Source organism: Balaenoptera acutorostrata, chromosome 16, assembly GCF_949987535.1.
Source record: "Balaenoptera acutorostrata chromosome 16, mBalAcu1.1, whole genome shotgun sequence".
NCBI lineage: Eukaryota > Metazoa > Chordata > Mammalia > Artiodactyla > Balaenopteridae > Balaenoptera > Balaenoptera acutorostrata.
In genome coordinates, this window is record NC_080079.1 from 31,802,808 (window position 1) to 31,828,705 (window position 25,898).

General features: G+C 36.1%; 1 protein-coding gene across 20 annotated transcripts in view; it reads right to left on the reverse strand.

Moving 5' to 3' along the window:
- The window catches only part of LCOR (ligand dependent nuclear receptor corepressor), a 136,727-nt gene that overhangs the window by 90,244 nt on the left and 20,585 nt on the right, over positions 1-25,898 (reverse strand). Inside the window, exon 2 of one of the 20 annotated variants that reach the window (XM_057530439.1) lies at positions 1,445-1,533. The exons of 18 other annotated variants lie outside the window; for them this stretch is intronic. The gene's annotated coding sequence lies outside the window, so the exon portion shown is untranslated. Of the gene's footprint in view, positions 1-1,444; positions 1,534-25,898 lie in introns of those variants that run through there. One more of the 20 variants, XM_057530442.1, reaches the window with a different exon arrangement.

Here is a 25,898-nt window from a genome sequence, read left to right on the forward strand (position 1 = left end):
ACACAGCTATATAGGAACAAAGTATTTTGTAATACTATTGAAACTAAGTTGTTATTAATTAAGACGTTATATATATATCCCCAGGGCAAACACTAAGAAAATAACTAAAAACTGTGCAGTAAAAGAAGTGGGAAAGGAATCAAAATGGTACACTAGAAAATATTTATATAACACAAAAGAAGGCAGTAATGGAAGACTTCCAAAGAACAAAAGTGACATAGATATGTAGAAAACGAACAGCAAAATGGCAAAGATCCTTCCTTATCAGTAACTACATTAAATGTAAATGGATTAAACTCTCCTATAAAAGGCAGAGATGGGGGGCTTCCCTGGTGGCGCAGTGGTTGAGAGTCTGCCTGCCAATGCAGGGGACACGGGTTCGAGCCCTGATCTGGGAAGATCCCACATGCCGCGGAGCAACTAGGCCCGTGAGCCACAATTACTGAGCCTGCGCGTCTGGAGCCTGTGCTCCGCAACAAGAGAGGCCGCAACGGTGAGAGGCCCGCGCACCGCGATGAAGAGTGGCCCCCGCTTGCCGCAACTAGAGAAAGCCCTCGCACAGAAACAAAGACCCAACACAGCCATAAATAAATAAATAAATAAAATAAAAAATTAAAAAAAAAAAAAAAGGCAGAGATGGGCAGAATGGATTTAAGAAAAGAACATGATCCAACTATATGCTGTGTACAAGAAACTCATGTTAGATTCAAAGACATGAAGAGGATGAAAACGAAAGAAAAAGTCCATGAAAACCGCAACTGAAAGAAAAATGAAGTGGATATACTAGTATCAGACAAAATAGATGTTAAGATAAAACTTGTTACAATAGACACAGAAGGACATATGATAAAAATCAATTTACCAAGAAGATTTAGCAGTAACTATAAATGAAATATAACTTTAAAAAATTCTGAATTACTAGTTGTATGCCTTAAACTCATAAAGTACATCAACTATACCATAATTTAAAAAAAAAAGATTTAACAATTAAAAATACATATGCGCCTAACAACCGAGCCCCAAAATATATGAAGCAAAACTGACAGAGTGGAAAGGAGGAAAAGTTCAGCAATAATAGTTGTAGACTTCAACATCCCACTTTCAATAACAAATGAAACTAAGAGATAAAAAGGAAACAGAAAACTTGGACAACACTATAAATCAAGTAGACCTAAAAGACATACATAGCCCACCAAGAACAGAATATACAGTTTTTTAAGTGCACATGGAACACTCTCCAGGGTAGATCATGTTAAACCACAAAAAAAAGGTCTCAATAAATTTAAAAAGTTAGTAATCATACAAAATATCTTCTCCAACAATAATGTAATGAAACTGGGATCAATAACAGGAAAACTGAGAAATTCATAAATATGTAGAAATTAAACAACATATTTTTAACCAGTGAGTCAAAGAAGTAATCACAATGAAAAATAGAAAATACTTGGGAATTCCCTGGTGGTCCAATGGTTAGGACTCCACACTTCCACTGTAGGGGGCACAAGTTCGATCCCTGGTCAGGGAACCAAGATCCTGCAAGCCTCATGGTATGGCCAAAAATAAAAATAAAAATAAAAAATAAAGAAAAAGAAAGAAAATTAGAAAATACTTTGAGAAGAATTTAAAAAACAACAACAAAAAACCCCAACATACCAAAATATATGGGATGCAGCTAAAGCAGTGCTCAAAGGGGAATTTATATCTGTAAACACCTATATTAAAAAAAAGAATATCACTAATCAGTAACCTAACCTTCTACGCTTAAGGAACTAGAAAAAGAAGAAACTAAATGCAAAGCAAGCAGAAAAAAGGAAATAATAAAGATTTGGGTGGAGATTTTTTAAAGTGAGAGAATAGAAAAACAGAGAAAATCAGTGAAACTAAAACGTCTTTGAAAAGAATAACAATAATGTGACAAACCTTTAGTTAGACTGACCAAGAAATTAAAGAGAGGCGACTCAATTTACTAAAATCAGAAACAAAAGTGGGAGCATCACTACTGTCTTTACAGAAATAAAAAGTATTAGAAAATATATAATGAACAAGAGTGTGCCAACAAACAGATAACATAGATGAAATGGACTAATTCCTAGAAATAAACTACCAAAACTGACTCAACAATAAAAAATATAATAGATCTAGTAAAAGCAAAGAGATTAAAACAGTAATTTAAAAAACTTCTAACAAATAAAAATCAAGGGTCATATGGCTTCACTGATGAATTCTGCTAAACGTTTTAAGAAGAAATAACATCAATTCTTCTCAAACTGTGCCAAAAAATAGAAGAGGAATACTTCCTAACTCATTTCATTAGGCTGGTGTTACCCTGATACCAAAGACAAAAACATCACAAGAAAACTACAGATGAGTATCTCTCATGAATATAGATGCAAGAATCCTCAACAAAATCCTAGCGAACAAAATTCAGCAGCAAATTAAGAGAACTATGTACCATGGATTTATCCCAGAAATGCAAGGGTGGTTCAACATATAAAAATCAATCAACTGGGCTTCCCTGGTGGCGCAGTGGTTGAGAGTCTGCCTGCCAATGCAGGGGACGCAGGTTCGAGCCCTGGTCTGGGGGGATCCCACATGCCACGGAGCAGCTGGGCCCGTGAGCCACAATTGCTGAGCCTGCGCATCTGGAGCCTGTGCTCCGCAACAAGAGAGGCCGTGATAGTGAGAGGCCCGCGCACCGCGATGAAGAGTGGCCCCCACTTGCCACAACTAGAGAAGGCCCTAGCACAGAAACGAAGACCCAACGCAGCCATAAATAAATAAATAAATAAATTTAAAAAAAAAAAAAAAAAAAAAAAAAAAATCAATCAACTGAAAAAAAACTAAACACCTTATTAACAGAATGAAAGGGGAAAAAATAACATGATCATCTCAACTGACACAGAAAAGGCATTTGACCAATTCCAACACCCTTTCATGATAAAAATACTCAACCTAGGAACGGAAAGAAGATTTTACAACCTGATGATGAGCATCTATGAAAAACTCACAGCTAACATACTCAGTGGTGAAAGATTTAAAGCTTCCCACTAAGATGAGAAAAAGATAAGGATATTCACTCTTGCCATTTCTATTCAACACTGTCTGGAAGTTCTAGCCAGGGCAATTAGGTAAGAGAAAAAGAAACAAAAGGCATCCGAATTGAAAAAGAAAAAGTAAAAGTACCTCTTTTCACAGATGTCATGATCTTATACATAGGAAATCCTGAAGAAAAACTATTAGATCTAATAAACAAGTTCAGCAAGGTTGCCAGATACAAGAACATGCAAAAATCATTTGTATTTCTGTACACTAGCAATGAATATCTATACACTAGCAATGAACAATCTGAAATGAAGGAAACAATTCCATTTCCAATATTATCAAAATGAATAAAATACTTAGGAATAAATTTAAGCAAGGAGGTGGAAGACTTGTACACTAAAAACTGCAAAATAATGTTGAAAAAAAGAAGTCCTAAATAAATGGAAAAACATCCTATGTTCCTAGATTAGAATGCTTTAATATTGTTAAGATGGCAATACTCCCCAAATTGATCTACAGATTCAATATAATCCCTACCAAAATTCCTTTCTGGCAGAAATTGACAGACTGACCCTAAAATTCATATGGAACTGCAAGGGAGCCAAAACAGCCAGAACAATCATGTTTTGAAGAAAGTTGAACAAAAAGAAGAACAAAGTTGGAGGACTTACACATCCTGGCTTCAAAAACTATTACAAGCCACAATAATCAGAAAAGCGTGGTACTGGCACAAGAATAGACATATAGACCAATAGAACAGAACTGAGAATCCAGAAGTAAATCCATACATCAATGGTCAACTGATTTTTGGCAAGGATGTCAAGACTATTCAGTGGGGAAAGAACTGCCTTTTCAACAAATGACGCCGGGACTGCTGGATAACCACATGCAAAAGAATGAAGTTATTAGATTCTTGACCTCACACCATATATAAAAATTAACCCAAAATGTATCAAAGATCTAAACATAAGGGAGAAAACCATAAAACTCTTAAAGGAAAACAGGGGTAAATCTTTGTAACTTTGGATGTAGCAATGGATTCTTAAATATAACACCAAAAGTACAAACAACAAAATTTTTTAATGCTAAACTTCATAAAAATTAAAAACTTCTATGAATCAAACAATATTATGAATAAAGTGGAAAAACCCAAAAAAATAGGAGAAAATTTTTGCAAATCATATATGTGATAAGAGTCTAGCATCCAGAATATAAAAAGAACTCTTACAACACAACAAAAAAACAGATAACCCAATTTTAAAATGGGTAAAAGACTTAAATTCACATTTTCCCAAATTTACAAATGGCCAACAAGCACATGAAAACAAGCTCATCTCATTAGTCACTAGGGAAATGCAAATCAAAACCATGCCATACCATTTTATACCCACTAGGATGGCTATTGAAACAAAACAAAACAAGGAAAAATACCAAGTGTTAGCTAGGATGTCGAAGAAATTGGGACCTCACATGTTGCTGATGGGAATGCAAAATGATGCAGATGCTGTGGAAGTTTGATGGTTCCTCAAAAAGCTAAATATAGAATTACCATGTGACCCAGCAATTCCTCTCCCAAGTATATACCTCAGAGAAATGAAAACAGGTGTTCAAACAAAACTTGTTACAGGAACGTTCACAGCGCCAGTATTTGTAATAGCCAGAAAGTAGAAACACCCAAATGTCCATCAACTGATGAATGGATAAACAAAATAGGGTTTAAGCATACCATGTAATAATATTCAGCCATAAAAAGGAATTGTTTGGACTTCCCTGGTGGCGCGGTGGTTAAGAATCCGCCTGCCAATGCAGGGGACACGGGTTGGAGCCCTGGGCCGGGAAGATCCCACATGCCGCGGAGAAACTAAGCCCATGCGCCACAACTACTGAGCCTGCACTCTAGAGCCCACGAGCCACAACTACCGAGCCCGTGTGCCACAACTATTGAAGCCCGCGTGCCTAGAGCCCATGCTCCGCAACAAGAGAAGCCACCGCAATGAGAAGCCTGTGCACCACAACGAAGAGTAGCCGCTGCTCACCGCAACTAGAGAAAGCCCGCGCACAGCAACAAAGACCCAACACAGCCAAAAATAGATCAATAAATTAATTTTAAAAAAAAAGGAATTGTTATGGACTGAATGCTTGTACCTCCCCATATATATGTTGAAGTCCTAACCTCCAATGTAACTTTTTTTTTTTTTTGGCCATGCTGTGCGGCTTGCAGTATCTTAGTTCCCCAACCAGGGATCGAACCCGGGCCACAACAGTGAAAGTGCCAAGTCCTAACCACTGGACCACCAGGGAATTCCCCAATGTAACTTTATTTTAATTAAGGTTAAGGGGAAATCGGAGCTAATCTGATAGGATTAGTGTCCTTATAAGAAGAGATATCATTATACTAAATGAAGTAAATCAGAGAAAAACAAATATCACATAATATTGCTTATATGAGGAATCTAAAAAATGGATACAAATGAACTTATTTACAAAAGAGAAATAGACTCACAGACAGAAAACAAACTTATGGTTACCAAAGGGGAAAGAGGGGGTGTAGGGATAAATTTGGAATTTGCGATTAACAGATACACACTACTATATATAAAATAGATAAACAAGGACCTACTGTATAGCACAGGGAACTATATATCTTGTAATAACCTATAATGAAAAAGAATCTGAAAAAGAGTACATATTTATATATGTACGTATAACTGAATCACTTCGCTGTATACCTGAAACACTGTAAATCAACTATACTTCAATTAAAAATAAATAAATAAAAATTAAAAAAGAAGAGATACCAGAGAGAGCCCCCCACTCCCACTTGAGTACAGAGAAAGGGCTATCTGAGGGCGTAGTGAGACGGTGGGCATCTACAAGCCAGGAAGAGAGTACTCACAAGAAACCAATCATGCTGGACCTTGATCTGGAATGTGAGAAAATTAGTATCTGCTGTTTGAGACATTCAACATTTTATTACCGCAGCCTGAGCTGACTAACACAGGAATGTAATACTGATATGTATTGTATTATGGATTAACCCCAAAAATAATATGCTAAATGAAAGAAGCCAGACACAAAAGGTCATATGTTATATGACTCTGTTTATATAGAATGTCTAGAATAGGCATATCCATAGAGACAGAAAGGATATTAGTGATTGCCAGAGGATGGGGGAGGGGAAGGAGGGAGTGACTATAATGGGTATGGGATATCTTTTTGGGGTAATGAAAATGCTATAAAATTTGATAGTGGTGATGGCTGTACAACACTGTGAGTGTAGTAAAAACTACTGAATTATACACTTTAAAATGATTAAAATGGTGAACTTTAATTTTTTAAAATAGAAATGAATATTGATAGCTGCAACATGGATGATTCTCAAAGGCATTATGCTGAGTGAATGAAGCCAGTCTCAAATGGTTACCTTCTATATATATGATTCCATTTATATGACATTCTCAAAAAGACAAAACTATAGTAATGAAGAACAGATGAGAGGTTGCCAGAGGTTTGGAGAGGGGTAATTACAAAAGAAAAGCATACGGGAGTTGTCTGGGATAATGGAATTATTCTGTACCTTGAATGTGGTGGTGGGTATACACATTTATACATAGAGTAAAATTCCTAGAACTGTACACAAAAATGGTCCATTTTTCTATATGTTAATTCAAAAATAAAATCTTTGCTACCAAAAAAACCCATTGGCCTATTTTGCACTTCGAAAGGATCCATGACCAATGCTTGATTTGTTATGTCAGGTACTGGCCATTTGGAAAGTACTAGTTCACTGAATTATGTGGCTCTTCCAATGTAGACATATTTCATTGTACCATATCCCACCAAAAAAAAAAAAAAAATCACGTTTGTTAATATCACCACTAATCTCATCAGAAAAGTTTTAAAAGGGGAATTGTCACACTCACAGTACTGGATAATATGTTTTCCAAAATTCTAATTTTTTTTTGAAGCTGGAATGTTATCACTGGCAAACAAATACTGTTATTTCCTCCTCTCTCCACCCCGTATAACAGGTTCACTTCATTCAGTTTTGAAAAATGTCTGTCAAATACTTAAGTCTGAATAATCACAGTTTATCAGACATTCTTCCAAGTAAAATGGTGTTCCATGAAAAAAAAAGCATCTGATTTATTAGCTCAAACTCAAACAATCACGTAAGTGCTTTATGCATGCTTCCCATTTCATCACATATAATATTAACAAGATGTGTACTCAAGGGTTTAATTTTAGTAAAAGCAGTATTTCTGTGTCATCAAGGGCATTCATAGGTTAAACTGGCATTTTTTACTGTAAGTGTGTGGCAGTAAAAAACTGCAATGAAACGGCAATTAATAGATATATTTTCAGAATACTGTGGCATTTCTTTAGTTCTCAGTTTGCTGAGGAACAGATTATACGGTTATGTGCAGATACTGGTTTAAAGATAGGAAACAAGTGGCTACTTTTTGACTAGAGAAGTGAAAGCAATAGGATACTTCAGCATTTAGTCTAATTATTACAAGTGCTCAGAAAGAGATGCAGAGTGGAGTAGTAACAGCACAAAAGACTAGATAAACAGTCCAGTAAAATCTCTGAAGTCTCTGCAGAATAAAGACTAGTACGTTTGTGTAAGTACAAATGAATACATTTAAGGAAAAAAACTCAAATTAAGTAATCAGCAAGTACTAGATGTTACTATATCATGTTCTTTGAATCTTCAATTACTAAAAAGTGTGTTGTAACAGTGAAAAGAAAACACCAGAATCGCTGGGTATCTTTGGGAAGAGTATTATACACTAAATAGTATCCCTACAATATAGTGATGAACTGATCCTTGAAATTCTGTGTGTACTTTAATAACAACAAATATAAAGAACTGGAATAATATATGACACAGTCTTTAAAACCATTAAGGGGAACATATATCAAGAAATATTAGAACAAGGCATTCTTATGGACAAAATGTAGAATAAATTTTAAAATACCCCATATTACAACTTTAAGTAGAACATAACCAACCCAAATTCTCAAAATAAAAAAACACCTAAGGGGCTTCCCTGGTGGTGCAGTTGTTAGGAGTCTGCCTGCCAATGGAGGGGACTCAGGTTCAAGCCCTGGTCCGGGAAGATCCCACATGCCATGGAGCAACTAAGCCCGTGCACCACAACTACTGAGCGTGCACTCTAGAGCCTGCAAACCACAGCTACTGAAGCCCGCGCGCCTAGAGCCTGTGGTCTGCAACACGAGAAGCCACCGCAATGAGAAGCCTGCGCACCACCGTAACGAAGAGTAGCCCCCGCTCGCCACAGCTAGACAAAGCCCGCCCGCAGCAACGAAGACCCAACGAAGACCCAAAAATAAATAAATAAATTTAAAAAAAAAAAACCACCCGAGAACACCAAATGTTGGTGAGGATGTGAAAGAACAGGAATTCTCATTCACTGCTGAGAATAATGCAAAATGGTATAGCCACCTTGGGAGACAATTTGGCAGTTTCTTACAAATGAAACATACTCCTACCATACGATCCAACAACTGCACTCCTTGGTATTTACTCAAATGATCTGAAAATTAAAAAAAAAAAAACTTGCACACAGATGTTTCTGGCAGCTTTATTCATAATTGCTAAAACTTAGAAGAAACCAAGATGTCCTTCAGGTGAGTGGATAAACTGTGGTATATCCAGACACAGAATTATTATTCAGTGCTAAAAAGAAATGAGCTATCAAATCATGAAAAGACATGGAGGAAACTTAAATGCATATTACTAAGTGAAACAGGCCAACCTGAAAAGATTACATACTATATTCTGAACATTCTGAAAAAGGCGAAACTATGGAGACAGTAAAAAGATCAATGGTTGCCAGCACTGGGGCGAAAGGGGGCATGAATACGCAGAGCACAGAGGATTTTTAAAGCAGTGAAACTATTCTATACGATACTACAATGGTGGATACATGTGTCAAAACCCACAGAATGTACAAGAATGAACGCTAATGTAAACTATGGACTTGGGGTGATAATGATGGGTCAATGTAGGTTCATCAATTGTGATAAATGTACCACTGTGGTTCCAGATGCTTATAGTGGGGAGTTTATGTGTATATGGCAACTCTTAGTACTTTCTGCTCAATTTGCTGTGAACCTAAAACTGCTCTAAAAAACAGACTTTATTAATTAAAAAGAAAAAAAGAAAAAAACATCACTCATGAAGTTTTGGTGTTGTATCCAAGAAAAACATCCAGTTATTTGCAAGACTATTAAAATATTTCTCCCTTTTCCAACAACATTTCTGTATGAGACTAGATTTTCTTCAAATACTTCAACCAAAATAACATATGCAATAGTTGAATGAAAAAGTAGATATAAGGATCCAGCTATCTTCTATTAACACAGACTTTAAAGGAATTTGCAAAATGTAAAAACAATGCTCCTTTTCCCACTTAAGGTTTTGTTTTGGAAAACAATGATTTTCACTAAAATGTTAACATGTAATAGGTTGATTATTGTTATTTTCAAATAAATTATTAATAGAATGGCTCCTCAAAGAGCTCAATAATTTTTAAGGGGTCTTAAGACCAAAAAGGTTTGAGAACCGTTTCTCTAGGGTATCAAAACTCAAGCGATAAGAGGAAGCTATTAGCAAATAAAAATAATTAAATTAGTGCTATTCAAAGAAAAGAGAAATACCTTGAGAAATACTGAATTACAGTCACCAATAAGAATCTATCAAATATCATGGTACCAAAAATACTGGCTAATATTCTCAATTTACCATTGCTTCAGATCCCAACAGAAGAGCAGACTTCATTATTTGCTATACGCCATATTCATAAAAGCAATGTACAAACATCATTATCATTTTATATCACATATTACAGAATTATAATAATGCCAGCTAACATTCATTAAAGCTGTATTTTTAAACTTGACATTCATTATTTTATGTAATCTTCCCAACAATTCTGAGACAGGTATTATTACTATCCCCCATTTATAGAGGCAGATACTGAAGTCAAACAGATACAAAAAAGAGAAGCTGGGATTCAAATTTAAGTATTCTCCTCTTAGAGGAGAGCTGGACAAACCTTTTCTGTAAAAGGCCATATAGTAAATATTTTAGGTGTTGCAGGCCATATATAGTCTCTGTCCCTGCCTTTTTTTTTTTTTACATAACCCTTAACAAAAAAAAATCCTTAGCTCTTGAGCCTTACAAAAACAGACCACAGCCCAGATCAGCCGTTCTCAATCAGGCTGAGAGAAATAAACCCAAATACCCTAAGGCATCCTTCTATATAATGAATTTACTTCTTGTCTATGTATCTAGAATGGTGTCCATTATATGAAATCTTTGGGAGAATTGACAGCCACTCAAATAATCATCTGTGCTCAGTAGTTCACCTGCATTCAGTACAAGAAACAAATACCAAGTGTTATATCCAATCTGGATAAATAAGGATTGGCATTTTTTTCCCATAAAGTCTACTGATGGCTCACTAATGCAACAAAGAAAAGCAGAATTAAATCATATACTGTTTTACACTTATTATGTGGTCCTCAAGAATATTAACCTAAAAAGACTAGCCACCATCATCATCACCTTGTAGAGACTGAGTATATACTCAAGGAAAAACAATATAAAACACTTTGCAAAACTGTATCATTTCAAACGGACAGAAAGTTCATCAAGATTACTACAGAGGAATCTGAACTAAAAAGCTACACTGCCTTTTGGTGCAATGAAAGGAGTAAAAGGAGTAAAACCAAGGAATTCCCCGGAGGTCCAGTGGTTAGGACTTGGGGCTTTCACTGCAGGGGCCCAGGTTCAATCCCTGGTTGGGGAACTAAGATCCCACAAGCCAAGCGGTGCAGCCAAAAAAAAAAAAAAAAAAAGGAGTAAAATCAATAACTGAATGCAAAGAGGCCAGCCAACTCCTTAAGGATTTTCAACATTATCAGTCAAGCAACTGACACATTAAATAGGAGAAAATATGAAGCACCCAGAATAACATCAGTCCACAAATCCCAAACCAATACTTGTAACATGCCAGGCATGTAAACAGAATGATAAAGATGCACTGTTTTTTTTTTTCAACTGAGGTAATACTTGGTGTGTATAACATTATATAAGTTTCAGGTGTACAACATAGTGATTCACTATTTTTAAAGGTTATATTCTGTTTATAGTTATGATGAAATATTAGCTATATTCCTAGTCTTGTACTATACATCCTTGCAGCTTATTTATTTTATACATAGTAGTTTATTCCTCTTAATCCCCTACCCCTATCTTGCCCCTCCCCACGGTAACCACTAATTAGTTCTTTGTATCTGTGTTTCTTTTCTGTTAAATTCATTAGATTCCACACATAAGTGACATCATACAGTATTTGTCTTTCTCTGCCTTATTTCACTTAGCATAATACCTTCCAAGTCCATCCATGTTGTTGTAAATTGCAAAATCTCATTCTTTATGGCTGATTAGTATTCCACTGAGTGTGTGTACACACCCCCCCCCCATCTTTTTTATCCATTCATTTGCTGATGGACACAACCTAGGTTACTTCCGTATCTTGGCAACTGTGAATAATGCTACTATGAACACTGGGGTGAGTGTGTCTTTTTGAATTAGAGTTTTCATTTTTTTTTTTTTCAGATAAAATACTCAGGAGTGGAATTGCTGGGTCACATGGTAGTTCTATTTTTAGTTTTTTTGAGAAACCTCCATATTGTTTTCCATACTGGCTACACAAATTTACCTTCCCACCAATAGTGTACAAGGGTCCCTTTTTTTTCAAATCCTTACCAACATTTTTTATTTGTGGTCTTTCTGATGACAGCCATTCTGACAGGTGTGAGGTGATATCTCACTGTGGCTTTGATTTACGTTTCTCTAATGATTAACGACGTTGAGCATCTTTTCATTGTCTTTTGGCCATCTGTATGTCGCCTTTGGAAAAATGTCTATTCAGGTCTTCTGCGCATTTTTAAATTGGATTTTTTTTTATGTTGAGTTGTATGAGCTGTTTACATATTTTGGATATTAACACCTTATGGATTATATCATTTGCAAATATTTCCTCCCATTCAATAGGTTACCTTTTTGTTTTGTCAATGGTTTCCTTTGCTGTGCAAAAGCTTTTAAGTTTAATTAGGTCTCATTTGTTTATTTTTGCTTTTGTTTCCTTTGCATTAGGAGAGAGATACAAAAAAAAAAATACTATGATTTATGTCAAAGAATGTTCTGCCTTTGTTTTCTTTTAGGAGTTCTATGGTTTCCAGTCTTACATTTAAGTCTTTAATCCATTTTGGGTCTACACATGGCATAGAGAATGTTCTAGTTTCATTCTTTCACATGTAGCTGTCCAGTTTTCCCAGCACCACTTACTGAAGAGACTCTTTTTTTCACTGTATATTCTTGCCTCCTTTGTCATAAATTGACCATAAGTGCGTGGGTCTATTTCCAAGCTCTCTATTCTGCTCCATAGATCTGTATGTCTGTTTTTGTGCCAGTACCATACTGTTTTGATTACTGTAGCTTTGTATTATAATCTGAAGTCAGGGAGCATGATTCCTCCACTTCTGTTCTTCTTTCTCAAGATTGTTTTGGCTATTTGGGGTCTTTTGTGTTTCCATACAAATTTTAAAATTATTTGTTCTAGTTCTGTGAAAAATGTCCTTAGTATTTTGATAGGGATTGCACCAAATCTGTAGATTACCTTGGGTAGTATGGTCATTTTAGCAATATTAATTCTTCCAATCCATTAACATGATATATCTTTCCACCTGTTTGTGTCATCTTCAATTTCTTTCAGTAGTGTCACAGTTTATCGAGTACAGGTCTTTAACCTCTTTAGGTAGAGGTTTATTCCTAGGTATTTTATTCTTTTTGATGCAATGGTAAATGAGATCGTTTCCTTAATTTCTCTTTCTGATAGTTCACTGTTAGTGTATAGCAATGCAACAGGTTTCTGTGTATTAATCTTGTATCCTGCAACTTTACCAAATTCATCGATGAGCTCTAGTGGTTTTTTGGTGGTGTCTTTAGAATTGTCTATGTATAGTATGTCATCTGCAAACAGTGATGGTTTTACTTCTTCCTTTCCAATTTGGAATTCTTTTCTTTCTTCTTGTCTGATTGCTGTGGCTAGGACTTCCAATACATGTTGAATAAAAGTGGTGAGAGTGGACATCCTTGTCTTGTACCTGATCTTAGAAGAAATGCTTCCAGCTTTTCACTGGTGAGTACAATGTTAGCTGTGGACTTATCATATATGGCCTTTATTATGCTGAGGTATGGATAAAGATTCAGTACTGATAGATATTTTCCTACTTAGATAACCATTACATTCAAGAAGATCTCACATAAAAACCTGCCTAGGGGCTTCCCTGGTGGCGCAGTGGTTAAGAATCTGCCTGCCAATGCAGGGGACACGGGTTCGAGCCCTGGTCTGGGAAGATCTCACATGCCACGGAGCAACTAAGCCCGTGAGCCACAACTACTGAGCCTGTGCGTCTAGAGCCTGTGCTCCACAACAAGAGAAGCCAGGACAATGAGAAGCCCGCGCACCGTGATGAAGAGTAGCCCCCGCTCGCTGCAACTAGAGAAAGCCTGCGCACAGAAACGAAGACCCAACACAGCCAAAAATAAATTAAAAAAAAAAAAAACCCGCTTAGGTTAAGAGCACCTTGAGATATAATTTCTAGGGCTTTTGTATCAGCACTTGCAGCCCAATAGGTTCACTTTATTTAACTCATTTTTTCTCTGGAACCAAGCTGTGTGGGTATGAGTCCTAACTCTACCTTTTCTAGCTGTGTGACCTTTGGCAAGTTCCTTAATTTCTCAGTGCCTCAGCTGTAAAACATGCAATACACTTACCTCACAAGATTTTTATGAGGATTTAAAAAATTAGTATTTGAGAAATTAGAGAGAATAGTACCTGGCACAAAGTGGTATTATATGCACAAATCTTAAATGGAAAAACAAAACAAAAAAATACAGAAACAATGTCAGGCTCATGAAGTGAGAACTCACACAGTTAAGGAACAATGTGAAACTGACAATGAAAGGCCTTCTCATGGCAGCTGTCTCATATCCTTGGTTCTTAATATTCAGCAGTACTATATTCATAATACATACCTACTATATGGAAGAGACTCAAAACTGAATTCTTTATCTTCTCTTCCAAACCTGCTCCACTCACAGTCTCTCCCACCTGTGTTAAAGGCAACCCTGCACTTTGAATTGCTTGAACCAAAACCTTTATAGTCCTTATCTCATCTCTCTCATGCTCCACATTAATCCAATCAGAAATTATGTTGCCCTTACTAATCCTAACCAATCTCTGCCAATTTAATATATTTACAGTCCTAATCACTTCTCCCTTACTGTACTACAGCAGTCCCCAACCTTTTTGGCACCAGGACTGGTTTCGTGGAAGACAATTTTTCCACGGGATGGGTGGGGGGGATGGTTCACGCAGTAATGCGAGTGATGGGGAGCGGCAGATGAAGCTTCACTCATCTCTCACTGTGTGGCCCAGTTTCTAACAGGCTGCAGACTGGTACCTGCCCACGGCCCAGGGATTGGGGACCCCTGTTCTACTAGTATCCAGTACAAGCAACCCACCTCCCACCTGGACTAATGCAAAATCTTCCAACGTGGTATCTGTGCTAATACTCCTGCTCCCCCTTCTCCCGGCCGATTCTCGACATAGCAGTCAGGTAGTTCGTTAAAACTAAGCCAGATCATCATGACAGTCTCCTGCTCAAAAACCTAGCATGCTCCTGATTTTACTCACAGTAAAAGCCAAAAGTTCTATCTTCCCCTCAATTTTGCTGTGAACCTTAAACTGCTCTAAAAAATAAAGGAAATAAAATCAGGTTTAACTGTCTGAAATACAGCTGAGCTTTACTTCAAAGGATTAAGTAAATTATGGGGGACAGAGGCCATTAGGGACATATTCCACACCTGCACCAAAAAAACCCAAAGTCCTCACAACAACAGCCTAATACACCTTACATGATCTATCTGCTCTCTTTCACTTTTCATGATTAGATTCAGGTTAATTTTTGTAGGGTAGAATACTTCACAAGTAGCGCTATGCCTTTCCTATTTTATCAAATCAAGAGACATATGATGTCTGCCTGTTCTACTTTCAGTGATGCTAAGATTGAACAGTGAATTCAGGGTATTAACTTGAACCCACCATTATAAAGTTACCTATCACCTTTCACCTAATAATTTCAGCATACATCAATAATCTGCCTAGATCTATTATTGTACTATGGGCACAAAGTGGTGACTTTTCTAATACCTTCATTCCTTCCTCATTTATTAACTGGAATTCTTCAGTAAAGAAGAGCTTTCTGCTATCAACTATTTGTTTACTTTGAATACATTCTGCAACAAAATACATGCTACTTTCTATGCATAAATTTTCATAATAATGAGTTAACACCCTTGAAATCTCCAAAGGTTATCAATAGTTATTTTTGCTTTTTATTTTTAAAATATCATTATGGACTCCTGGAATTTTACTCATTCGGTATAGTTCAACCTACTGCAGTCCTTACTTTTTTTACATTCACGTTTTTCATCTTAGGCCAGTGGGAGCACCTTTGAGACGGCTTCATGAACTTTTGACACAACTTACCTTAACATAATAGGCAGAAGATTTTAACTTGCAGTTTAAATTTGCAATTCCTCAATTATAATTAATCTTGAACAATTTTCATGTTTATTGATCTCTTCGAATTCTTTGTGAAATCCCTATTCATTTTCTCATCCATTTTTCTAGTGGGCTAGTAATCCTTTTTGCTTTCTGAATTTTAAGAGTTCATTTTAATATATGGTAGAGATTATATATTAATAAAAGCTGCAATCTTATTCTTCTATTTCCTTTTTGATTTTATGGCATTTTTTGTCATGTAAAATACACTTAATTTTTAAATAAAGCAATCACTTCCTTTATAATTCTCAGTTTAGATCTGAAGGCCTTCCCAAATTCACTATGATAGAAAAAAACTGCCTATGCTTTTTCTAATTCTTTTATGGCTTTCTTTTTTTGAACATTTAAATCTCTGATCTAGCTAGATATAATTAGCTGTTTATAAGTCTATTTCCACTAGAATTTGGGATCTTCAAAGGCAATGACTATCTTACTTATTATGAGACTAAGAATTTTGCCTCTGGACCCAAGTGTTTTCAAACACAGGGTTTGAGAAGGTCATGTGGATGATGAATAGTCATAAACTCCATTCTCTATGGCCTTAAACTTGGGCAAGGCAGTCCTACTGAACCATGCTCGCTAAAGAGAAGATGCAGCACAGGGAGGAAAAACTCTCTGTTCTGCTTAATGCTAGATATTACATGTGCATTCCCCTGACATCTCGGAACAATTTTAAGAGGTGGGGATTGGGGGTGGGGTGCAGAAAATGAGTTTGGGAATTCAACTTCCAAGAAGTGATGTCTGAATGGAGTGTGAAAGAACAAGCAGGTATTATTATACAGATGAAGAGCCTGATAAAGAGTACTCCAGAGTACAGAGTGAGCAAAAGGTATGACATGGGAGTACATGATCTATTTGAGGAATTACAGGCAGTTTATTATGACTGCCTGGGCCAGTGCTTGGTATATAAAGTACTATATAAATGTTAGCTATTATCATGCTGATTATTGGGACATGGAGATAAATTAGGTAAAATTGTAAGCAGTAGGCTAAGATGCTCCTGGAAAGCCACGTTAAAGTCTGGATTTTATCCTGAAGACGACGAGGAGTGTCTGAAGGATTTCTGACGGGATAGTGGCATATTTTAGAAAAATTACATTGGCAGTGTGAGTAAAAGACTGGATGGAATACAGATAGGCAAAAATCATAAAGAATCTTCAATGATGGAGTATATAGTAGTGATAAAAACTTTTACAAAGTGAGGAAAATTTGCAAGCCTCTTTTAAGATCTAAGATGTCAGCATACTGATCTCTACGAAACGGGACCAGATGTCTAACAGTTTTATCACATGGGAGATATATACACTTAATAATAAATATTCCTAGACTATCTGGAAAGCTTTCCACTTTAGTAAAGATTCACACCCAGTAAATCATTTTCAACAAAATTCCTTCAGGGTCATGAAATGCCCCATGTTGTCTTTTCCACAAGCAAGACAGGTTGGTGAAAGCTCATGAATGTCTCCCAGTCAACCAAAAGGCTGGTTTTCTAAAGACTCCATGATGTAACAAAAGCTAAATTATGGCTGCTGATGCTGATGGTACCCTTTCCCAAGCTCTCTGAAATTTCTGCAGGCTCAGCAATACCTGCTACTGACACTGAAGTTATGATGTAAGCCACATGTGCCGTAACAATGGAGTTCACACCTAACTCTAGCTATGTGGACCATCAGACACAGAATGTGAATTAGCTACAGATTGTGAGACAACTTCTGGAGAGCAAACTATAGAGCTAGTTTAGGGGCAGTTCTCATTTCAGGTGTCTTACTGGTGAGAAGGAATGATTCTCTGTGGCACAGACTACTTGGGTCCATTTGGGACTCTACCAAAAGTGACAAAACTTCTTAGGGAGGAGATGAATTGAGAACCATGATTCTATCTTGAGCTCTATGAAATGGCAGGTATTGTGACTTTTGAAAGTTACTGAATTTGGTTGCTGTTATTGCTGTTTTGTAAGTTATACCTCCTAAAAGCAGTTACTCTTCCCTGCCTACAGGGAATTGTTTCATGGTTCAACAATGAACCAATTACTGTGGCAATCTCCTTAGAAAAGGTCTAAATAAAGTGAACTTTTTCTATTCTGATTCTTTAAAAAAATATTTTGGAGACTCAGAAACTCCATGTTACAGTAGCTCCCTACAGATATCTATTTCTACCTTTACATTTTTTAAGAGCAAATATCAGTTATTTATATATATATATATATAATTATATTAATTATATAAAGAATTTTCACAAATCAACAAAAATAAAACATTACCACAATTAGATACCATTTCACAACCACTAGAAAGGTCAAAATAGGAAAGACTGACAAACACCAAATATTTGTGAGGACGTGGACTAACTGATCTCTACATACATTGTTGGGGGAATGTAGTGTGGAGATTTAACTTCTTTGGAGAGCTGTTTGGCAGTTTCTTATAAAGTTAAATATACATCTCTACCCTATGACCCAGCAATTCCATTCCTAAGTATTCACCCAAGAGAAACAAAAAGACTTATACAAAAATGTTTATGGAGTATCTTTATTTATAGTAACCCCAAACTGGAAACAACCCAAATGTCCATCAGCAATGAAACAAACTGTGGTATGTCCATACAATGGAATACTACTCAGCAATAAAAAAGAATGAACTAATCATGTCCAGAATAGGCAAATCTATAGAGACAAAGTAAATAAGTAATTGTCTATGGCTGGGGGGTTAGAAAGATAGGGGACAGGATAAGGAGTGACTGCTAAATGGGTATGGGTTCTCATCTGTAAACTGAATATAATGATACCCATCAGGGTGACAAACATGTTCTAAAATCTCATTGTGGTAATGGTTGTACAACTCCATGAATATAGTAAAAATCATTTACTTGTATACATTAAATGGGTAAATTATTTGCTGTATGAATTATGTCTCAATAAATCCACTTAAAAAAAGGAAGGAACTATTCATGTAACAACACACACAAATATTTGTTTAAGCAAAAGAAGCCAGACGCAAAAAGAGTACATACTGTAAGATTCTTTTATGTGAAATCTAGGATGTAGGCAAAACTAATTTATGGTGATAGAAATCAGTTACTGTGGTGGTGAGCAATTGGCTGGAAAAGGATAGGAGTAAACTTTCCACAAGGTTTTTTATCTTGTTTTGGATGGAGGTCACAGGGGTATGCACAACTGTCAAAATTTAAGATCTGTGCATTTTAATATCTCAATTTAAAAAGGTGGTAAAAGAAAATCACTCCTATTTGAACTTGGAAAGAGAAAAGGGTAAGTAAGGCAGGAGTGCCTGCCAAATAATGCCTTCATGCTTCCCCAACGGAAGTGACTGTACAACTGTCCATTTACAGAAATATCCAGTGCCTGAGTACACTCTTTCTTCCCTGTAACATTTTAATAATAAACTCATCCAGTGCTCCCCACCCCCCAGAATTTCACATGTATCAGTTTCCCTAATTTTAAAAAAATAGTCAAAGAATATTCTACAGCCAAAATTGAGCCTAGTTAAAGCATGCTTAAGTGCCACCAAGTGGTGAAAAGGAAATATAAATATTTATATAAATCAGAATCCTAAGAGGGAAACCATGGTCTGTTTTCTTTTTCTGTCTTCTGAAAACATGCTCTGATACCCTGTCTGAAAGAATTCTCTCTACCTACCACTCTTCTCCTCTTCCTTCCCCTAATTAGTTAACTCTTATTCATTTTTCACTTCTCAAATAAAAATTTCTTAGAAATTCTTCCGAATTTCTATTACTCCAATCTGTCCCCCTCCACAAACACAATTACGTACACAGAGAGAACAATGTCTCCTTGCAGAGCTCCTATCTCATTTCACAGTCAGTTATAGGTTTCTCATGTGATTAACGGCCCTATTTCTCCTGTTAGACTCTAAGTGCCATGTAAGCAAGAACAGTCTCCTAAATACATCACTGTATCCCTGCATCTAGCATAGTGCTTAGTAGTTAGCATAAATGTTCACAGAACATTTCGCTCAATGAATAAATTAAAAATGCAATTCAACCAAACTATCTAAACAAAGACTGTTCCCAAAGCAAAGAGGCTGTTCTTGCTTGAGAAATCCATTGTAAGTAAATATACCTTTATTTACTTACAGAGAACATTTCGGATCAGTATCTATGAGTCACTGACTATCTACTTCCTTAACAACTTGGTTCTCAGAATATAAGATTGTTCTCTGAGTCATCAGTTTCTACCCTTATTCTGCCTATTGTTCCCTTCTTAACTGGGCACATTTATTCTTAATATCTTTAATCTCTGTTGTATATTCTATTATATGCTTCTATAATTCCTTAGATGTCAGATTTTGAGAAATTAAACAATAATGTTCATAAACTCATGCCAAGACAACATTTAATGGCATTAATAGCTGCAAAAACATAACTGCTTAGGGAAGAGGGTTTCAGTTCAGAATGCAAACAAAGTGACATTACTAACAAAAAGCTCAAAATTGTTCTCCCAACATGCAGTAAACAAAATGCTGACTGACACAGAAAGAATGAAGTGCCAAAAAGAACAGATAAAACAGGCAAGTTGGAGACAACCAGCACCCTGAAAGAAGGCATCTAGCATTTTGTAGAACTCACTAAATGTAAGCAAAAACATTTACAGAAATCATCTTACACCAACTAGATAAAGAGTCTACTTCAGCAAACACCTATGGTGAATACAAGACCAGACCTTTGGGCAAAATTTGAACAATCTTCTACAATCCTTTGATGCAGTTTAAAGAGACTGCATAACACCAATCTATGCTTTCCTGAAAGGGTACAAAAGGCATGCTCAGAAAAACATGGATGGCTGTGCTGCACCAATCACACACCACAGGCCTCCTAAAGCAGTAACAAAGCATTTGAACTTTCAGAATCAATTCTGAATTATGTGAAAATCCATGAGTTGAAGGGAGAGGATCCAAAAAATTTTTTTCTAGTAACAATCATCTCCTCCCTTTCTTCCTCTATTAAAATATTATTATTACTTTCACCATTGGCAATGTATCACAATCACTGCAGGAAGTCAATTCAAGATCAAGTGTAAATGGAAATGTCTTTAAAAATAAAAGGCTCAACCTCACTGATAAAGAGAATGCTAATGAAAACTACACTGAGCATATTTTTTACCTATGAGATTTGCAAAAATCCACAAGTCAGACACAATACTATATTGGTAAGGTTGTGGGGATACAAACATTCTCCTAACAGCGCTCTCTTACATTGATGGAGGGAATACAAAGTTATATCACCTAGGTAGAGGGCAATTTGGCAATATCTATCACAATTAAAAATACATTTTACCCTTAACTCAGTAATACCATTTCTGGGAATGTATCCTACATACACCAGTACATACAAAATAACATATACAACATTATTCACTGCAGCACAGTGTTAAGTGAAAAGTGAAAACTCAGATGTTCAGAAACCATCCAGTTTAATATACCACAGTACACATCCACACAATGGAATACAGTGCAGCTGTGAAAAATGAAAATGCTCTTTAAATACCGAAATGGAAAGATAGCTAAAATACATTAAGTGAAAAAAGCAAGGTACAGAAGAAGGTATTCTGTATGTATCATTATATGTAAGAAAGGGGGAAAAGTCAGAAAAATACTAACATCTGCTTTCATTTTTACAAAGAAACACTGAAAGAACACATAATAAAAATGCTTATAGGAGGAAAGTAAAACTAGAGTAAATGGGGAATGGGTGGGAGCAAGACTTCTCATTGCACATACTAAATATAAAATTTTGAGTTTTAAATTCAGAAAACATTACTAAACTTAAAAAAAGGTACCACTGTCAAAAATATTTATAATGAAAACTGTACTGTGCTCATCATTATTAATGTAAGATATGACAATTTCCTTATTGTTTCTATTTTATTTTAGTGAATATAGGGAGAAATATATTTAAAAGTGCTTGTACAGGTTCCTCAAACTATTTTTCCAATAAATTCTTAAGTTCCAATAAATTCTTAAGTTCCTTAACTTTTGTGAATTTTCATACCACAAAAGTTTTGAGTAAGAATTACAGTACCTAGAGAAAATATCCACTTCCTTAAATTAGTAGAAGAAAATTCATAAGACCATATTTTTTCCGAAGTTTAACCAAACCAGAAACCCATTTAACCTTCAGGCACTGTCCAACTCTCAGTTTGCTGAAAATGAACAAGAGCACAGAAATACGGCTCAAGCTACTCTTAAGGTTTGCTTAAGGTTCCCACCTCGATAGCCAGTTGCCCTAGACATACTCCTTCTTATTTAGGGTACTGGAACATACACATATAGGAACATGGTTTTTCACTTTAATTATTTCTGCTACTGTTCTCACATGGCATTGTGCTATTTGGGAGTCAAGCACACTGAGAATTAATGTTTAGTTGTTCATCAACAAGGGCCATGCCTTTAACTAAACCATAACTAGACTCTGAAAAATGCAGAGTTCAATAAATACAATCAATCACAAACTATCATGTCACATTAATATTATTAGTATATATTTTAAAATGTCAAACCCATAAATTCCAAAGACATCCCAAATCGCTAAATGTAAAAGAAATTTATTGGGAAAGCTATGATCAGCATTTTATTTTAAGAAGATAAGCTAAATAAAAAAATAAATTTTTATGTAGCAAATACGGTATTAGTTTTCTAGAGCTGCTGTAACATATTACCACAAACTAGCTTGCTTAAAATTGCTGAAATGTATTCTCTCGTAGTTCTGGAGACTAGAAGGTGTTGACAGGTCTATGTTCCCTCCAAAGGCTCTAAGGAAGAATCCTTCCTTGCCTCTGTAGCATCTGGTGGTTGCCAGCAATCCCTTGGTATTCCCTGACTTGTTGCAGTATAACTCCAATCTGTGCCTGTCTTCACATGGCCGGCTTCCCCGTCTATATCCAAATTGCCCTCTTCCTACAAGAACACCAGTTACTGGATTAGGGCCCAGCCTAATCTAGAATGAGCTCATCTTAACTTGATTACAACTGCAAAGACCCTTTTTCCAAATAAAGTCACATTTACAGATACTGGGAGTTAGGACTTCAACATATCTTTCTGGGGGACAGACACAATTCAACTTATATCATGGTCCAAATTAGTCAATTTCTTCAAAAGTAGACAACCTAGATCCATATGTGGAATATTTGCAGATTTTGCCTAACCAGCATCCATTTCCCTTTTTTAGGTAATAGCACCCAATTTTCTTTTGAAGAGTCAATCTGCTCCTCCTTCAAGCCATAAGGGAGGGCTGAACTTAAGCCTCTTTCCAAAGCCAGGCACCTGTCACTGGTTGGGTCAGAGAATCACACTCCACAGGCCTTAGTGACATGAACCCTTCCATCCTCCCAATCTGGCTGGTGCTATACAGAAAGAGACACATGTGGACTTTAAAAATTATGTAAGTCTAGAGCTGCCATTGATCATCTTTACCATCATACCTGCCCAAAAAGGAAACCAAAAGAAAAAAGGAATGCTTAGAGACAGAGATAAGCAGATATTCCTGATGACATAAGTAAAACTTCTGGATCCAGTCATATCAGAACCTAGCTTTACCTTTATTCTGCTAACTCCCAGTTCATAAACCTACAAAATGATCTTTTTGACTTAAATTAATTTGAACTGGGTTTCTGAACTTGCAATAGAAAAGAGTCCTGATAGATTGAACACGGCCTCACTTTTCTTCAGTTATTTTCTCAAACTTGTCAAAGAGACCGGAAGAACCAGTAGAAAAAGAACAGAAAACAGGACTTTGAAATCCTTGTATCCATGTCCATTCTCTGTCCATCATGCCATCCTCCATGAGGGTTTTAGAATCTAAAAGTTACAAATAAATTCATTCATGCTTGTTAAATTATGGATCTGTGAACTCCTGATAGCAAAATATAAAAAATATTAAGGAACTCTCAAGAGTTATAAAAACCTAAGTATCAATATTTAAAAATAAAGCATTCATAAAATCTTTTCTTCTCCAATGACATTCCACATCTCCACCATCCCTGAAGCATCAACATCACTACATGGTGGCTAGAGTGGTGACAAAATCATATTGAAATACCTCTTTCTTGCCATATCACCACTTTGAGAACATTCATGATAGTCTTGTCCTTTAATACGGCTAGCATTGTTCATGGTTCATTTGTTTCTATCTCAAGCAAACTGTGTCACACACACAGTATGTTAATAAATGTTCCTGAACTTTTGGAAAGAATGTCAATATTTTTTACTCTTGCACAATCTGAACATTATTCTTTCTCCACCTGCTGCCCACCTCCAACTTTTACCTATTTGTCTATGGAAAATGCCCAGCCCTTTCCTATCCCTTTTGCTGATACTTCAGAAAACTCAAAATAATACACATATTCTGAACAAAAAAGAAAAGATTACATTTTTAAGTGAAACAAGACAAAATAAAGAAATAATGTTTCACCTGTTAAAGGATGGGTTTTACTTTTGTTGTCACACAATTCACACGCAAAGAAACTAGTCCCTAGTATCTAGTAATACAGTGGTTCTCAAAGGGGCAACTCCACCCACCTAACCGCCTTAAAAATCAGTGTTAAAGCCACTGAAGGTACCACAAATTGTGTCCAAAATATCTGCACTCCCTGCTTCTCATACTAATTTTGTTTTTCCTTAAATAACTTGAGTCACTATAAATAGAACACTACTATTCAATTTGCGTAGTTTGTAATATTTCAAAGTCCTGTTTTCTACCTTTCCACAAATATTTACTGGGCATCCACTGTGTGCCAGTCACTTTGCCAAGTACTTAAAATACAAAGAAAAACGTCATATGGTTGTTGACTTCAAGGGTCTTGTAAACTAGAAGAAGCAGAATTGGAGAAAGGAAGGTAAGAAGGTAAAGAAAGTAGTACAATAATGCTTGCACACTAGAAAAAGAGTGACCTATATTTTGTGGTCAGAGGACTTGAAAAATTAGAGAGTAGGGACTGGGCAGCATATACAGAGAGAGGGTAAGTAGGCTGGGAAAATTAATGAGGGTCTTATATGCTCCTTAAAGTAGCTTTATTCTAAATGCCTGTGGTTTTCAAACTTTAGTGTGTACAAAGAAGACTCACTTGAAATACCCGTTAAAAATAGATTTCCATGCCCCATCTAACAAGATTTGGATTCAGCAAATCTGAGGTAGGACCCCAAATTTTCAAATTTTACAGATATCTCATGTGGTCAGTGCTTTGAAACAATGCTTTAGGTAGGTGTTTGTCTCAAGTTTCCCAAGTAGTCCTAGGGGTGAGGGGAATGTTGGGGGAATATTCATTCATACCCTCAAATTTCATTGTTCTGTAGGTGACAAGATCATTAGCTGAGTGAGAAGCAGGAGTGCACAGGAGCTAAAAGAGAGCCACTGTGGTTAAGCTATAGAAACTGACCAAGAATATGCAAAAGAATTCCCAGTGCTGAGAGTCCAGCTGAGGCTGGACACCATAAATCTGTAGTAGCATCAATCCACACAGTTGTTCTACCACGTATAAAATTAAAATAATACCCAGCTAGTGAAGTCATTATGAAGATTAAATTACATGTGATAACAGATGTAAACATGTAGGGATAATGGCATATTGGAATTCAAGATCTCAACATCTCCAGATAATAAAAAGAACCAGAAGATGGCATTGGGAAGAGATGTCTGTTCTTTTTATTTCAAGAATATATTACTTAAACCCTTCAATTTACTTAAATCATGTTTGTGGGCTGACCTGGTATCATGAACCAATAATTATAATGCTGTTTCTTAGTGAAAAATGTGTTATAAAATAGAAATAAGCAAAAAAATAAAATAAAATAAACAAACTCTTTAACACCCAAATGGGCACTCTCTATATATTTATACTCTACTTGGTACTCAAGAAGGTTACTGAAGAATTCACTAAGAAAGAATGAAAGAAGTGAATGCCTTGCAGTAGTGAGTCTATTTTCTCAACTTACTAAATCCCCATGCTGTACCTTGTTATGTTCCTTTCTGGTACAGTATCATCCGAGTCAAATCATCCCTCCCCATTTCCATAAGGCCAGAGAATTTGGCTTTTACACTGTTTACCCATAGTAAGCTATTGATTTTCTACTCCCTTTAAAGAGATATAGTCTTTCTGGCACT